The following is an 18,007-nucleotide window of genomic DNA, read 5'->3' as shown; positions in this document are numbered from 1 at the left end:
TTATTTTATTATAAATCGATAAACCGCAACATTGTTTTTCCGGAAAAATTTCGAAATTTTTAACCTAAAGATTTTGAACATTATGAGTGTCATGGATTTTTCCAGAATGTTCATGAATTTAAATTTCAAATTTTGAATTTATTTGGAATTTTTGTGATTTATTTGAAGTTTAATGGCTTATTTTTGTATTTTTGGTCCATTTATGAACAATTTTGTAAATAAAAGTTAATTATGGTCAAAATTATTAGTGAAGACTATATTTTGAGTCCTAAGAGGTTAGGGTAATTAACTTATGCATAAATATGAGTTTATGTATTTTTGTGATTATAAAATGTTGAAATCACGCAAATCCGTAAAAACCGAGTAATATATGATATTGGCTAATTAAAGGCGATTTAGCATAAAAATTGAGCATGTTCATACATATTATAATGCTGCATTTTTCTTTATGATTGTCATTTTTTTAATTTATGTAATTTTGAATTATGTAATTTTACTTAGTATGGCCTTAGATTTTTAATTGGTATTTCCCGAAATGTATGGGAATATCGATTCGGTTGTAATTTTTATTGTGATCTTGTATAACCGTTTTGTAATTTAATAGATTTATTTTATTTTAGTTACAAATGTATAATAGGAAATTATGTAATTTATTATGTAATTTTATTCATTCCGGAGTTCCTAAAGACGGATTTCTTCAAGAATGGCGATACATAAAGACTGTGTTACCTCGAGATGCGTGCCACAACCGAAGTTCAAGGGACCAATGGAGTTGGTTTCCGAATATGTAATAGATTAATAGTTTTTCTATTTTAGGGAAGGCCATACTAGGATTTATTTATCTTTATGCTTGCATTTTATTTTATGTCACATGCATCGCTAAATCGCCATAACTAAACATGCATTGTCTTTTATCGAGTTTATCGACCGTGTCAATTAAAATTATCGTAGTTCACCGCTTTAGTTCACTTAAAACGTGATAGATAATAAATTGACATGACCTCTCGCTAAAACTATCAATTGAGACATAGCCTTACCAAATAGTAGAAACCATGAAAACCTATTTCGCGAGGGAGTGCGCTCGGCCACACCGGGGTACAAACCTTGTTACGTAGGGGAAGTGGGTGATGAATGTTAATCCACCGAATTCATGTTGATGAGGGATGTATCGGCCCCACCGTGCCCAAGTTAATGTGGGTTTGGATCATGGACACATTTATTCGAAATTTGGATTGAACTCAACAAAAGTATTTGATAAGGGATGTATCGGCCCCACCGTGCCCTTGTCGATGTGTTTTGGGCTATAGATAATTGTTAATGTAATGTTATCGACCAAGAGTTCTAAAAGTAGAATCGATTAAAGAGTTAATCCACCGAGTTATATTGATAAGGGATGTATCGGCCCCACCGTGCCCAAGTTAATATGAATTTGGATCTTGGAATCATTTATCATAGTTGGGTAGAGGTCACTATGTAAATGCTATACTTGTTTTTACAAGTATTAATATAACGATAAATGTTAAGTTTTCCACTATTCCGTTATTATATTGTTCTATTTCTTTACCACAATTAATATACGATATCATTTCGATTTTTCCAAAATCTCCATTAAAACATCGTAACTAGAGACAAATTTGAATTTTGCTTCTAAAAACCTCAAATGAACCATTGCTAAGGATCTCTTGTAAAGAGTATAGAATAAAGTTATTCATTATCAAACAGGTTTTTGATTTTTGACTAACACATCTACTTACAATGGATTATTTTTCATGTGCTTAATTGAATTAAGTACCTTGAAGTGATAAACACTTCAATGAAAGTTTTAAGACTAAAACGAACAAATGGAGAGTAATCTTCATGAATTCAATTTTTGCTTCTCAAAGCAAAGACTCATTGAAATGAGTGGGAGCATTCTCTTAAACCGTTAAGATGAGGACGAGGTTCAAGAAGTAAAAGATTATAATGGAATTGATACAAGGTATTGTTAAAAGTAAAGTTGTTGAGAATGACGATACTAAACCTATCAATCCCGACCGATAAAGTTTCCATTGTCTCAAATGTTGGACACGAGAAAGGAAACTACCCCAAATTATTGAAGAATCAACAAGTTAGTTGTGGGACATCTAATGGGACCTTCTTCTTTAAATGTTTATTTGATTAAACATAATTTTTGCTAGTACCACTTCGTCAATATTAGAAACCAATGGAGGTTTTCATCATTGTACTTGATACATAGGATGATTAGAATATGACGACTAGCAACAATCATATTGAGAGATAGAGTCATTGTGTAATCAATCTAGTTTTGTGTTTGGAGTTGTACTTAATTGTGACTATTAAGTACATAAACTCTAAATAAGAATACAATTTGTTAAAGATACAAAAGAGGTTTCACTTTTGTGACCATATACACCATGATTTGATGTATGGCTAGCCCATCATCAAGGTGATTATATTCTAAACCAAACTAGAATGATATATCATGTAGATGATGTAAAGACTCAAATTGGTAACCCAAGATTAAACCTTAATATTTTGGAATGATGAACGCAAAGAGTTAACGAGTACTCTTGAAACCATTAGATTGTTAATGGTATATGCGTATCTTGTATTCAAAGCAAGATGTCTCGTGCCTTTTGTTTGAAAAAGGAGATCGAGATTGTAAATCATTGATCCAAAATAGGTTGATCATTTTCTTTTACCAACGATTCAAGTTGACACTAGTGTGTTCACTTAATAAGGTAAATTGAGAAATCTTTGAAGAAGTTCAAAAGTTCAAGGAATCACGATTTAGTCGTGATGGGATTATCAAAGTGAAGACTTTGATATAAGCCAAAGGAAATGTGATATAGTATCACAAGTTAATCTCTCTTAGCACGCATCATGGAATAATGTGTGATTGGATAAGAAATCAAACGCTATTCGATATGGTTTGGATTTCAATCAAGTTACTTTGAGTTACTTGATCCTTTTGGGGATTTTATCATTTTTGTCTAAATTATTTTTCCACTAAATCGAATCATATGAGATATGAAATGGTAAGGGTACCATGGTTGTAAGTTCTCACAAGAAACAAATGCTCAATTTTTCCCTTTCAATTATCACGAGTACGACGGGTTTGCGGCTCATGAAGCTGTCTTTCTAAAATACAAGTTTATTTCTAGAAGACAGAGTGGGAGAAATTATTCAAAGAGCCACAAAGATGTTATGTCGCAAGAAACTGGTCTTTCTTGGCTACGTGAGATGTTTTGTGTAAAACGTTGTCGCAAGAAACTGGTCTTTCTTGGCTACATGAGACGTTTTGTGTAAGACATTGTTTCTTCATAACCTAGGAGGTTAAAATTCGTCACTTGTTAAAAATAATGAATTCATGTTACTTTTAAGAAAGTAAAGAGCTTATAACTTACAAAAGAAATTGTTTGATTCAAGATGATTACTTCAAGAAAGTAATGAACATATGACTTACATAAGAGTGTTTAAGTCACAACTCAATATAAGGCTTAGAGCCATGAAAATCCGAAATTAAAAGGCTTGATTAGTTGCAAAGGGTTTTGCACTAATAAAGAGAGATTTCAAGGTTTGATTGGTTGCAAAGGGTTTTGCACCAATTGAAATGCTTAAGTCTATTTGGATCTTCTTAGGGATTGTGTTTCATCATTATGAAATACATAGCGAGTGAATCTAAAACCCACTTCTTCAATTAGAAGGAATGTATTCAATACATGTCTTGAGTTTTGAAGATTCTTGCAATCCTAAGATAACGTGAAACTTAAGAGAGGGTCTTAAGTAGGACATCAATGAGTTAGAATCAACATTTTGATCATGTGATAAAACATTTCTCGATAAGTCGAGAAGTTTTGTTTATACATGAAGTTTAGTGGGAGTTACGGAAATTTTAATTAGTCCGATATGTGGATGACATATTGATCATTGAGAATGATTTAAGACTTTTGGAGTATTATAATACATCTTGAATATCCGGATTTATGAAGATAAATCCACATGATATCAGCGTCAGTAAGAAGTCTTATGTTGATAAGATTCATGACTAGTTCAATTAAATTGAACATATTTGATTGATTCCATTTGCTTCCTTGAGTTAATCAATTAAAAGAAAATGATGTATAACACTTCATATGCTTTGAGCATGATGAGTTGTTTTCAAAAATCGAATTTAAGTAATCTTTACCAAGTAAGCTGTAAAGATTACCCTTAAGTGCTTGCAGAAGCATTGAGGAAAGTAAAGCAAGGTGTTTATGATGCAATATTGTGTAAGGGTGTTACACAAGTGACAATTGACAATTGAGATTGCGCATGGTTTCCGACAAAACCATAATCAAAACACACTAGGATGGTTAAGATACCATTGTGGCAATGTTAATTAAGAAGTAGATTTTCTAGAATCGTTCTAGGCAATAAAGAACAATGAGAGATATTTATAACGGAAATTGAGTACACTTGCGATCATGAGATGTGCAAGAAGGATGAGTACCGCACTTTGTGAAAACAGTGGGAGCTATTCTTAGGCTAGAGGGCCTATGTCTTGATTGGATCTCGACACGTACTCAGAAAGTTTTGTAATGCAAATGTATACATTACAAAGGAAAACGAGTATGTAGTGAGGTTGAGTAAGGTACAAGAAATTGATAAAACCTATTAACCAAAGCCTTCTCAAAGGCTAAACATGATGAGTCATGTCATTTCAATTGAATTGAAATGAACAACTACGTACAAGATCAAATTAGATTATAGAATATGAAATAGTAATCAAGCATTGACTATTCATATGTGATAATCACATTTGTCGTTCGAGTTTTACTTTAAAACTCTTTTATTATACTTTGTTACATCCAAACGGGTTGTAGAGACAATTGAACCCGGTTAAAGTGAACACGGATTAGCATTGTATTTGCCCATAGTCACTTGTATGAGGTGACGTCTCGAAGTGACTAGAGTGTGATGCGATTGATGGCAAGTTCAAGTGCCATAGAGTCATGTGAGATGACTAGTCGATCACATAGGCGATCTATTAGGAACGTTTTGTCGGGCCTAATGACCGCTTATAGAGTTCTGACAAATTTATATAGCCTGGTCGTGGCGAGAGCGGCTATAGTATTCTAATGAGTCGATTCTTTTGACTAAAGACTATTCACCTAAGATGGCACGATTTCAGATTAACTTTGATTTGTGTTACTACGACCTTCGTAAATGGGGTCAAATGGGCATATTTTGGGTTATGATGGTGTGGCTAGTCGAAGGGAATGAGTGCGATAGGAATTGTCCATCCCCTTGTCAGGGTTATAACAATATCTCAGGGCCACTCGAGGAGTAATGAACTGTAAATGCGTGGCCACGCTCGGAAGGTATCCAGAGTGGATAAATCCGGTCAATCAGTTATTCTCCAGATCGAGGAAACCACTCTTGATATGATCACTTGCAAGTACGACCCGAAAGACACCTTGCATTGAGTGGGAGATAGTAATAGGACAAGAGAATTGGTGACGCACACTTGTCGAGGACAAGTGGGAGATTGTTGGGAAATGTGTCCTCAACAATAGTGCGATCACATGATTTAAATATCATTATTAAATCTCATTTTAAGAATACATGTGGGATGTAATTTTTACAGTCAACTGGTCCACACATATCGGTAATGATTGGCTGACTAGAGTTTGACATTACTGTCGTGCGACGGTGGTGATCAGTTGATCCCCTTAGGTCATACCTATAGGGAAATACTCTTAATTGATTATTTAATTAATCGTATACCGATACGAGTTAATTAAATTGCTTAAAATTGACGGATGATTTTGTGAGTATAATTTACGTAACTTATTGTAAATATGATTAAATGAGATACGGTCTGAGTAATCGAATTGTATCATTGCTCAGATGAAATTATTGTTTAAGGAAACAATTGAATTGAATGAACTATTATAAATACAATTTATTGTGATTTATAAATTGGTAAAATATTTTGGTACAAGTAATTATGAATTACTAAGTCGATTTTTGTATATGACGTATTTTTATTAATACGTTGATTTTTAATATGATAAAAATACATTGCATTGTAACATGTCATGTAACATGTAACATGTGACAAAATTGACAAATGACAAAATATAAAATGGACTCTCCATTTTATAAGTGCCGAAATATTAAGAGGGAGTTAGTGGAAATTGTGTTAATTGTTTAAATATAAACACAATGATGAAAGCTAGCTAGTAGGCATGCCAACCTATGCTTTTGAGAAGAGCAAAAATAAAAAGTATTGGGCATCCTACCCTAGCCATTTCGGCCAACCATACAAGAAAAGAAAAGGAGCTTTTTCTTTTCAATTGATTCATTCACACAATGCAATAATTTTCAAGAGTAAGAAAATCTATATGCTCTCTACAATCTTATGAGATTTCTAGAGAAATAAAATCACAAAAATTCCTTCTCTCTCAACCGAAATATGTGAGAGTACAAAAACATTTTTGTGTCATATTTTAAGTAAGACTAATTTTAATACTAGATCATATTATATTAGTCTTTAAGATGTATTCCTTGGGTATATGCTTTTGGGAGGGATTCTACACTTGAATCCTTGTTCTTCCATTTGGAAAGCTCAAGAACAAAAGAGAAGGAGATCTCTTTTGTGCCCATAAAACCGAATCATCCATTGTAAGAATATGATTTCTTCTCCTTTTGTTTATTTGTTTGCATGCATAAAATCCGTATTTAATTTTATGACAAATTAATTTTGACATATATGAGTATGTTAGTATGTATATGAATCTACTTTTCCTTCACTATTGACCAAGGGAGAACCTTAGATAGGGAGACAGGAGAGATTAGTTGACCAATGTAACGCGATACTCGACCTAGTAGAGGTCACTCGGCCCAGTAGTTAAGGTACTCGACCGAGTGGGGAGTACTCGGCCGAGTATGTCTATACTCGACCGTGTACCTCGTCCGTCAGCGCATTATTTTAAAATGCGAAGTCTTAAACACAATTCATTTTCGATGGTTCCTTTGCTCATTCCTAAACCCAATTTCCCTCTCTCCAAATCCTTTTATCTCACTCTATACTTTTTGGGTGACCTTGAACACAAATCCGGGAAGGGAGGCGGTCTACGCATGAAGTCATCGAGTCGGGTTATCGCCGTCGTCGGCATCGATCTACGTCTCAAGGTGAGTTTGTGATTAGTTGACATCTTTCAGTAGATCTTCAATAGTTTAGTGATAGGATATGGTTGCTACTTGTAGATACCCGTATCCGTCGATATTGGAATTTATAGAGAACCCGACAAACACCCGATGATGATATGACACATGTATTTATTTAGTTGTCATTGTCATTATTTGGGTTTGTTTTACGATGTAGAATGAGCGTTGTCGACGGAGTATTTTAATTTAAATGATATTTAAATTAAGGTCTTTTTTAAGGTGATTTCAATTTATTTTATTTTATTTTGAATTTATTTTCTTAAGTTTATTTTATTGAAAATAAAATAAATATTTGATTTGAAAAATCATTTTATGAGTATATTTGATTTGAAAAATCATTTATTTTAATGTGTTAATTGTTTTGAAAAATCGATTTGAAAATCGAAAAGAACTCGTTTTAAACACGTGTTTTAGAGCTCGATTATAGCTCGGTTTTTGAGCCCGTTTTCTTTACGAGTTGGCACGAATCTCGAGTACACTAACCAAACTAAGCCTCTACCCATCCAACCCCAGTTCGAACCCCATAACCATGGCCCAAATCCCGTCCCAAATCACCCCCAACAGCCCGCAAAAAACACGAAGCAACCCCCCTGTTTTGCAGCTCAATCCCGAGCCTAAAACCCGCTCCAAACGCCACCAAAACCCGTACCCATTAACCCTAACCCATACCCTAATATCCTACCCATATTACCTTACCTTAACCCCCAAGAAAACCCCCCATACGAACCCTAGAAAACCCCCCAAAAGCTGCTGGACAGCAGCTATGCTCAGCCGAGCCCGTCTGCCTCTCCTCCCTTTTAACCTACTTTAACTCCTTATAAATACCACCCCTTCACCATACATTCAGGCCTATAAGTTATCTATACATACAACCATCACTTACAAGCTTTAAACACAAGAAACAAACCCTAATTGCCTCTCAAAAACCCTCCACAAAACCGACTTACAAACTGGAACAGTTTGTGTGTCCTCTTCGAAAAACAATTCGTTCCTCCTTCAAACCTCCATCAAAATTCGAGTTTCTTGTTCCTAATTAACCATACAACATCCATCTACACATTAGACAAAGATTTACGAGCCAAATTGCCCTTGAGAGTACACGAATTCCCTCGAAAAACAGAGTGTTATACACTCTGTTTTCGAGGCTTTTTCCTGTCTGTCCAGTTCTGTTTGTGCTCATTTTTTGTGCCCAATAACCCAAAACGAGCAGGGGTTGCTTTAATATCTCTGTTCTCCTCTCTTTCTAGTTTTCAAAACATCTTTTAAATTGAATTTTCACCGTGAAACGAGAGAGAAATCGCTGTTTGAAAGTTGCTGTCCAGATTCGATGAAAACGTGTTGTTTGCTTTGTTTCTTCGTCGACGACGGCCTCTCAAGATAAAATCTACCATCGATTACGACCCAAGACGGTGTCAACGATACATGTAGGTTGAGGGTGCATCAAATCCTCTTCTTTCTCCCTTTTATTTCGTTTTTTATGTTTGTTTTTTTATAGTTTGTTTTTGTTTGTTTATCGTTTTTTTGTTTATCGATTGTTCAAATTAATTACGAAACTAGTTTAGTCCGAGTATGAGTTAAAGTACCACCATGAACACCCGCGTTGACTTGAGATGGGAAAGAAACCGCTACATCAGTCGGTCGTACACCCCCGTCTCATTTACATATCCTCGTGTTCAAGGTAGGGCATAAATAAAACGGATTTTTGACTTCGCTCTTCGCTTTTGACCCCTCTCTTCTCTCGTGTGATTCGACCTACCCCTGGACCATTTACATGTTAATACGACCTCTGATTGTTAGCATATGACTTATTTAGACGACATTCGATCATTTAAATAACCTAATTAGACATGTTAGGGTGCTTCGACATAGCTTTTAAAATCAATCGACGGTTCTGTAACTTAAATTGAATGCATCTCACTCTTTCACCTAATTTCTCGCTAGTATAAGAGTGCGTGATTAGCACCTTCTTATTAACACTCGACGAGTTAAATTAATTAGCGAATTTGACCTAATTTGACCCCTTTAGGCCGTGTAGAATGCGCGTTTGCAAGGTATCTTTTCAAATCGATCAACGTCGTTTCTAACTTGTTTTCTAATTTGTTTCGAGCTCGTTTCGCAATCAGTTGATCTAACTAACGAACCTGACCTAGGACCTAGGGTAGCCGTGTTTGGTTTGGCCGTGATTTGGCCGTGTCCTTTGATCTTTCTTGTTTCGTTTGTTTTGCATCGTTTGTTCTTTATTTGCTTTATCGCTTGTAATTTATCGTTTGTTCATCGAGTTGTAATTTTCAAGTTAGTTTTCTTTTATCGAGTCAAAACCTCTTTCAAAAACCTTAGTCTTTTTTGGTTAGACGGTTGTGCCCCAATGCAAGCGAGAGCGTAGTAAATCGCATGTTGTTTAAAGCAACATGGCCCGATTTATGCTAATGCATGCTTTGGTGCGTGACCCAATGTCTAATTCGATAAGATTAAGCGAAAGCACACATTACGAGGAGTGACCCAAGGCCGTGAGTCATGTGAGCCGTGGGCCACCCCTTTATGCACGTTTTCCTAGGCCGAATTGGCCATGTGTCGTGTATGGTATCGTATGTAGCAATTGTATTTAGATCGAGTTGTATCTTTAATTTATCGTTGTGTCGGCATGAAATGCCTGGTTTGTAATAGGTAGATCCCACGGCTCCCCCATTCCCCCTTAAGCCTTGTTTGCTTTATTTTGTATGTTGTTAGATCAATCAACCCACATGCTAAATTACAACTTTGACAAAGTTAGTTTAGTTGCATCTAAAACGACATAGAAATTGTTATCACATGTTAGGGTTTTAAAACGATGTTTGCATATCATATATCATAGTAGCTATGACCTTGTTTGAAATCCGACACTTGACTTAGTAGAGGCCGTTATCGACGGGCGGCGTTAGGTGTCCTTATGGGCTTCCTAACACGTACCCTCACCCCTTACTCAAGATCTATGGTTTATGGATCCGTCTAAATACCATTGGATTACGAGAGTCATTCAAATCGAGTGATATAGGGTACAAGTCTTTATCTTTAATCACTCGTAGTCGATTGGCTTTATGCTTTTCGATGAAAGGTGTAAAGTTGACTTGAACGGTTCCAAGTTCCCATAAAACTTGGTGGCGACTCTAATTTGTCTTAATTCGATTCGAAAGAACCTCAAGTCGATTATGCCTAGTGTGGATCCCGCGGACGCAGTTCCCGAGGGCCCCGTCCTGATTTGGCGACTCACTGGGAAAAGAGGACTAGTTACACTTTGTTTCTAGGGTCTTTTCCTCCGAGGTGAAACTTGAAAAGAAAGTGTTGGAAAGTAAAACATTACTCATAGTGCTACGATTCATGCATAAACCCTTAAGGATTTTCCCGGGCCGTCCCAGCGTTTCTTTGTGATGCGTGGGGGGCGACGTCCCACTATGCTAGGAAGCTGCACATTGCTCGCTTCCACTTCACCTCGCGTGGTTCTTGATGGTGGGGACGCTCTTCTAGGTACTTTACCTTAAGGCCCTTGCTCTATAAGACCGCAAAAGGATGGAGGGCATAGACCTTCTTGTAGAAGACTTGCCGAGACTTAGAGATGTCTAGGAGCATACATCCTTATAACATGAGAATGACAATGTGCAAGGTGTTTTCCCGAGTCTTTTCAAAATTTTCCATGTCCATTTCAAAACCGAACTTTTGAACAACTTAGCATGATTTTCAAAACGCGGAATGCTGCCCAAATAGGACTAGAAATTTCGGCCAAAATGAGCTTTTATAGCCGGCATGCTGCCCATTTCAAATCTCATTTTCAAATCAATCCTTCGTTTTTCAAAATCAATCCAAAATGCCTCTCGAACCTCAACCAAGCATGAAATGCGTCAAGTCGTGTCTGGGTCATGGCCGTGTTAGGCCGGGTGTGTTTCGTTCTAAGAGTCTAGAACATGACCCTGTTGGGTCACCCAAGCTCACCTCTTGGGCTTTGAGTCATGTTGGTCGACCATTTGGTCTAGGATAGTCCACAGAAACGTCTAAGCTAGGCCATTGTGGACGTTTCATACGATCCTATGGGCTATGCTAGTCCAATCACGGGTTTAGTCACACCGAGTCCGGTTTGGAACCGAATTATGATGATTCGGGTCGTGTCGTTTTGTCGAGTCCAAATGAACCAAGGTCTAAATCCAACCGTGAGTCGAACCTTTGGTTAGTCAGTCTCAAGTCGAGTCTTTGTTTGAGTCAAGTTGGGGTCGTGTCCTTAAGTGTGCAGGGGCTCTTACTTTAAATATTGACTCAGTACGGGGTTTTCTTGTAGAAAGGCCGCCAAAAACCCGACGTCAAGCAATGGAAGATGCTGTTAACAAGCTCACTGAGGCCGTGAACCTTATGATGACCCGAATGGATGCAATCGAATCTAAGTTGGGTGAAGATTCCCCTCCACCCTCGATCGATCCGGAGAAACGGTTCAAGTTCATCGAAGACCGTTTGAAACTCTCCCAGGGGAAGAACATTCACTATGAGAATGCTAGGGCCTATGCCCCGGTGCAGGATAAGTTGCCCACGAACATGGTACTCACTGACATCCCAAAGTTTAAGGGCACAGAAGATCCAGTCCACCATGTTAAGGCCTATAAGGGGTACTTAGCACTAAAGGGAGTAATTACGACATGCTCTTTGAAATCTTTGCCCAATCTCCGGATGAACACCCTAAGGCGTGGTTCTATAATCTTGACCTTAAGAACTTCCCCACTTTCGAAGATATTACGGTGGAGTTCTGTAAGCACTATGCTGACAATGTTTAGATTCAAACCAACATAAGGACTTTGGAAGTAATGACACAGAAGGAAAAAGAGGGCTTTACCGAATTCCTCGCAAGATGGCGCCTTTGAAAGCGTGAAACTAGCTAAGAAGCCCGATGAAGTCGAAATGGTAGATAAGTTCGTGAAGAATTTACGACCTGTTTACCGTAATTCTCTGAAATACCAGAATTTTGGTTCTTTCAAAGAATTGATAAGAATCGGGATAAAGGTAGAGGACGATGTCCGAATGGCTGAAGCTGAGAAGCCAAAAGGATACCAGGGGGCCTTGTCATCTAAAGCAAAAGCACCAGCAGCGGCCCACTTTGTTGAAACTGTCAATCTCTTAGATGGACAGTAAAAAAGGCCTCCGCGCCAAGCTCCGAGGGTATTCACCGATATTGGGTGCACTTACGCCTACGCTCTCCAAAGGCTCATGGCCCAAGGAAAGTTGAAGCCCATTGGTCCAACTCCGGATCCACCTGCTGAACAACAAGGCAAATGGTACAAATCGAATGCCTATTGTGCCTTTCATCAAGGGAAGGGACACGATACTGAAAGGTGCTTTAGACTAAAGCACGAAATTCAAGATATGATTGAGAACGGAACGCTCCCAATCCCGGCCATAAAGCCCAACAACGTCACCAATCCATTTGGCGACCACACTAACTTTGTCTCTACCGAAGATAGTGTCGATTACTCTCACTTGATCCGCCCATGTCGTCTAAAAGGGGTTTTCGTCGGAAGAATATTCGTGGATTGCTCCGAATTCCTACCAAGCTCGAGAAACGAGATTATATTCGGGGATTTTGTGGTCGATTGTACTCCTTACATACTCCGAAGCAGCAATGAAGTTAATGGCGTTTGGGCTGATGACGAGGACGATGTTTACCTCGTCAAAGGTGCGACAATTCCTCACACCCAAGAAGAAATCTTAAAGGTGAGGCAACATGCTTTAGAGTCAAACCATCTGACTAGATCCGGGCGCCCGTATCGTGTGGAGAAAGCTAAGGACATCCCGAGCAAGGCACCTCTCAAAGAGCCGGCAGTGGTCGAAGTTCTTGGTGAAGGGTAGACCTCCGAGGCTTCTCTCATCAAGCAACTCCAAAAGACTAAGGCCGACGTGTCTATTTGGCAACTTATCTTGAGCTCTTTCGAACATCGTCAGGCTTTGTTGCAAGCCTTGATGAACATGACCGTGTCGTTAAATACTACTCCTGCAGACATGGTCACTCACATCGCCCAGAATCGGCCACAAATTACCAATGCCGTGACATTTTCCGACGAAGATCTACCATCGTTCGGGCCTCGACATAACCTGGCCCTTTATGTTGCTACCGTGTGTCTCAACAAGCATATCCCTATGACCTTGGTCGATGACGGATCGGCTGTCAACGTACTCCCTTTGAAAACAGCGCATATCCTGGGCCTGGAGAAGAATGACTTCATTCCCACTACACAGACAGTTCGGGCATTCGATGGCACTGTGCGTCGAGTAAGTGGACTTGTCGATCTAGTAGTACAGACGAGGCAAGTAGAAAAGAAAGTGAGTTGCCAAGTAATTGACATTTGCTCATCCTTCAACTTATTGTTGGGAAGGCCTTGGATCCATGCTACGAGGGCTGTAACATCAACGCTGCATCGAAAAATCAAGGTCCCACTCAATGGCAAAACCATCACCATTGAAGCCACGCCAATTACTGTGGTAGGAGGAGACATTACTTCTAAAGTAAGGGTCGCGCGCCAATGACGCATGTGGTTTCGAGATTGTCAACATGATCGAGTGAACTCCGGCAGAGAATATGGATCTATATACGGGAAGTCATGCCTGCGAAGTGATTCTCAAGACTGGGAAGTACTTCGGTTTCTCTTTATATCCTAGAAAGGAGGAGGCTTTCAAGATGAAACCACCCGTAGCCAAAGGAGTAACATTCGGGCTTGGATATGAGCCCACTGAGAAAGATCTACGGGAAAAGAGGGGAAGAACGATCGAAGATCGAGATATCAAAATGGGACCGTATCACCTAACTCTAAACGGTCACTTCGTGAGGGCCGGGGGAGAACTTCCCTGCATGAACTACCCCGAACCTATCTTTGACCCAAAGAAGAACCTTATGGTCCCAGGAATCGAAGTATTCCAAGATTGCTACTACATCCCTGAAGACATTCTGACCGTGATGCCAGTAGAAACCAAACCGGATCCAATAAATGACGAGAAAGCCATGGGTCTCCTTTTCGGTGAAGAGAAGAAATCACCAATACCAAATGAAGATTTGGTAAGCATGATCCTGAGGAGCGAGCGGTTCGACCCATCTACCCTCATCACCGATGTGGATCCTCTTAGGACCAACACGGGATGGCGGAAAACCGTCAAGTGGACTGATAACAAGGGACTCCTTTTCAAGTTGACAACGGGAGAAGGAGAGATGTTCAAGCCAGATGATGTTACCGATTCTGAGTCTGAGTCGGAGTCTGAGTCTGAGATAGGTCCTAAGATTGAGTCTAAGGAGTCAGGTGTTGGAAATACCCCTCCCCTAGCTTTCCCTTCCTATGCACCTTTTCCTAATGGTGGTATTCTGGGGCCTGTCCCGAACACCCCTATCTCGCCACTGAGCTCTGACCAGTTGGCTCAAATGTTAGCGCATTTCGCGCAATTTCAAATCAATAATAATATGAACCAGTTTGCTTACGACTTGTCTCACTTACATTGCAATTCAAACTTTGAAAATGATTGTTTTAATAATGACATTGAGACTGAGGTCGAGGATGAACAATTGGTCGAAGAAGAAGAAGTGGAACAACCTCTACAGTTGATAAAAGGGTTGGAAGAGTACGAACAGAAAACCTCGGTCATCGAGGATACCAAAACTATCAATGTAGGTACAACCTTAGAACCACAGGAGCTTAAAATAGGAACTACTTTAAGTCCCACCGAAAGACAGGGGTTCATTGATTTGTTGCATGAGTTCAAAGATGTTTTCGCATGGTCCTACAAAGACATGCCAGGCATTGATAGGGAAATTGCGGAGCACAGGATCCCAATCAAGCCGGGATATAAGCCAGTCAAGCAGAAACTACGCAAAATGCACACAGATTGGTCTCTGAAAGTCAAAGAAGAAATCGACAAGCAACTCAAAGTCGGGTTTATCAAGGTGTCGAATACTCTTGACCGGGTGGCTAACATCGTACCAGTGCCAAAGAAAGATGGTAAAGTTCGGGTTTGTGTCGACTTCCGAGATTTAAACAAGGCAAGTCCGAAGGACGATTTCCCATTACCTCACATCGACATCCTGGTTGACAACACGGCAAATCACGCGTTACTATCCTTCATGGATGGATACGCCGGTTATAATCAAATCAAGATGGCGAAAGAAGACATGCATAAGACTGCGTTCGTAACGCAATGGGAACCTATTGCTACATAGTAATGCCTTTTGGGTTGATAAACGCAGGGGCTACATACCAGAGGACCGCGACAACATTGTTACATGATATGATGCACAAGGAAGTCGAGGTTTATGTCGACGACATGATTGTCAAGTCAAAAAAGCGTGATGGCCACCTTGGTACGCTACGCAAATTCTTCGAGCGATTACGCAAGTATAACATGAGGTTGAATCCACAAAAATGCGCATTCAGAGTCACATCCAGCAAACTGTTGGGTCACATCGTTAGCCACCGTGGCATCGAGGTGGACCCATCAAAAATAAAGGCCATAATGGAAATGCCTCACCCGAAAACCGAGAAGGAAATTCGAGGTTTCCTTGGAAGAATCCAAAGACATAAGCCGGTTCGTGGCAAGGCTGACTATGATATGCGAGCCAATTTTTAAGAAGTTGAAAGCCGGGGAACACGTCGTATGTGATGATCACTGTCAAGCCGCGTTCGATAAGATCAAAGAAATACTATCTTCCCCTCCCGTTCTCAGCCCACCAACGGCTGGGTTACCACTTTTGTTGTATCTTACAGTTACGGATACTGCAATGGGGGCAATGCTGGCGCAAATAGTCGATAAAGAGGAAAGAGCAATTTACTACATTAGTAAAAAGTTCTTGGAGTATGAAATCAAGTATACTCAGCTCGAAAAGACATGTTTGACTTTAGTATGGGCGACAAAGAAGTTACGACACTACATGCTCAGTCATAGTGTCTGCATCCACTCGAAGATGGACCCTATCAAATACTTGTTTGAAAAACCAGTTCTAAACGGCAGGGTGTCAAGATGGACTTTAATGCTTTCCGAGTTTGATCTAAAATATGTACCGTTAAAAGTGATAAAGGGGAGGGCGGTTGCAGACTTCCTGGCGGATAACTCGATAGAAGAAACCGAGGTTGTAGATACGTGGTCGTTTCCTGACGAAGATATTGTTCACATAGACAATGATACGTGGGACCTCTATTTCGATGGAGCATCGAATTGCAGGGGTTACGGGATAGGAGTACTACTCATTTCACCAGAAGGTGAACATGTTCCCATTTCGATCAAGTTGGACTTTAATGTCACTAATAACGCGGCCGAATACGAAGCATGCCTACTCGGTTTGTACAGTGATCTCGAGTTAGGCATCAAAAAGCTTGTAGTACACGGGGACTCGTCACTAGTGATCAACCAAGTAGCCGGGACGTGGAAAACCCGCAGCGATAGCCTGGCCCCGTACCAAGCGAAAATCGAGGAACTAGAAAAGTTGTTCGCCGACGTCAAATACGTGCACCTCCCCAGGGATGAAAACCAGTTTGCTGATGCCCTATCAAAGCTAGCTGCTCTAATTAACATACCTGATCATATGGACACTATGCCAATATGTGTCGAACGAAGATCGTCACCTGCTTACGTCAATATAATCGGAGACACAGAGGAAACTGAGGCTGAACCTTGGTATCATGCTATTTTGAAATTTAAAGAATCAGGAGAGTATCCACCTGACATGGATAACCGCGGAAAGCGCGCTATTCGAATGCTAGCCGCTCAGTTCGTTAGAACCAATGATGAACAATTGTACAAGAAGACCGCGCAAAATATCCTTCTGCGATGCATAGACTCACCAACTGCAAAAAGAGTCATGGAAGAAGTCCATGACGGGGAATGTGGCCCACACATGAATGCCCATATGTTGGTTCGTAAAATCATGAGATTAGGGTATTATTGGACCACGATGGAGACAGATTGTCACCAATATGTCAAACGTTGCCATAATTGCCAAATCTTTGCGAACATACAACACGTGCCGCCATCACTGTTATATACTTTGACATCACCATGGCCTTTCTCAACATGGGAAATCGACATTATTGGAAAGGTCAACCCATCCGGAATTGTGGGCATTGTTTCATGCTAGTCGCCATCGATTACTTCACGAAGTGGGTAGAAGTGAAATCATACAAAGTGCTACAAAGCGAGGTAGCAAAGTTTATTCAATATGAAATCATTTGCGAGATATGGTGTGCCGCATGAGTTCATTAGCGACCATGGCACTCACTTCCATGCTGAAACTGCCGTGATACTTGAAAAGTATACAATCAAACACCACAAGTCGTCACCGTATCGACCTCAAACAAATGGTGCAGTGGAAGCCGCCAACAAGACAATCACTGTGATTCTCAGGAAAATGACTGACAATTATCGCGAATGGCCAGAGAAGATACCGTTCTCACTATGGGGATACGGGACGTCTATTCGCACGCCCATCGGAGCAACTCCGTTCTATTTGACATATGGGATGGAAGCAGTCCACCTATCGAATTAGAGGTACCTTCTTTAAGGATTCTGTTAGAAAGTCGGTTCCGGAGGAGGGATCGCTGCGCAGCTAGGTATGATTCTTTGGTCATGCTCGACGAGCGACGGTTAAATGCGCTACACCATATTCAACTCTATCAGAAAAGGATACAAAGAGCATTTAATAAGAAGGTGAAACCTCGAGGAATAAAGGAGGGGGAATTTGTCCTAAAGTCTGTTCGCGCTTTACTACCAATCGACCCGAGGGGAAAGTTCAAGCCGAACTGGGCCGGTC

The sequence above is a fragment of the Silene latifolia genome, chromosome Y (assembly GCF_048544455.1).
Source record: "Silene latifolia isolate original U9 population chromosome Y, ASM4854445v1, whole genome shotgun sequence".
Classification (NCBI taxonomy): Eukaryota; Viridiplantae; Streptophyta; class Magnoliopsida; order Caryophyllales; family Caryophyllaceae; genus Silene; species Silene latifolia.
This window is presented reverse-complemented; position numbering follows the sequence as displayed.